Source organism: Triticum aestivum, chromosome 1B, assembly GCF_018294505.1.
Source record: "Triticum aestivum cultivar Chinese Spring chromosome 1B, IWGSC CS RefSeq v2.1, whole genome shotgun sequence".
NCBI lineage: Eukaryota > Viridiplantae > Streptophyta > Magnoliopsida > Poales > Poaceae > Triticum > Triticum aestivum.
In genome coordinates this window covers 130941199-130941971 of record NC_057795.1, presented here as the reverse complement: position 1 = coordinate 130941971, position 773 = coordinate 130941199, and positions in this window count along the sequence as shown.

The window sequence follows — 773 nt, the reverse complement described above, 5'->3', positions numbered from 1 at the left end:
GGGGCGCTGTTTAAGTGAAACATAACGGTAGCGCGTTTCTGAAAACGCGCGATAGCTAAGTTAGCTACAGCGCATTTCCTGAAACCCGCTACTGCTATTCCTTTGTCCTTTTTCCCTTTTTTCTTTTATTTTTCTGTACATTTTATTTTTTTCCTTTCTCCTTTTTCTATTTCTTTCATTTTCAGTTACTTTTCTACTTGTTTTTCACTTTATTTTATTTCCGTTAGCAGTAGCGCCTTACACGTAAGCGCGCTACAGCTAAGGAGAGTAGTAGTAGCGCTGGGCCAGTATACGCGCTACGGCTAGGTTGGGCTAGCCATGTGCGCCCAGATCAGCAAAGCAGCAGCGCTTTTTGCTAGTACGCGCTAATTCTAAAGTTATAGCAGCGCTAATTCTAAAGTTATAGCAGTAGTGTGGTTTATTTACGCGTGCTACTACTAAGTAGCAGTAGCGTATGATTTTGTACAGCGGTACTGGTAACATTCTGTGTATAAGGTTTTCCCTAGTAGTGGTCTCTCACGCACACGTGCATAGACAGACAGACATCCCCCGCCCTCTCTTATTGATATTGCACTCGTACCCTCCGTTTGTCTTGCAGGCCTCTCCCACAATTTGTGAGACGCCACTCCACCACCAACCCTCCGACACTCTACCTCTGTCTTTCTCCCAACCTTATTCCTCTGCTACAAATATCCATGGATGCCGATCAATCTCCCTCAATACATAGCTAGGTCTCTCTCCTTCCCCACACATATACTAGTCGATCGGTCTCT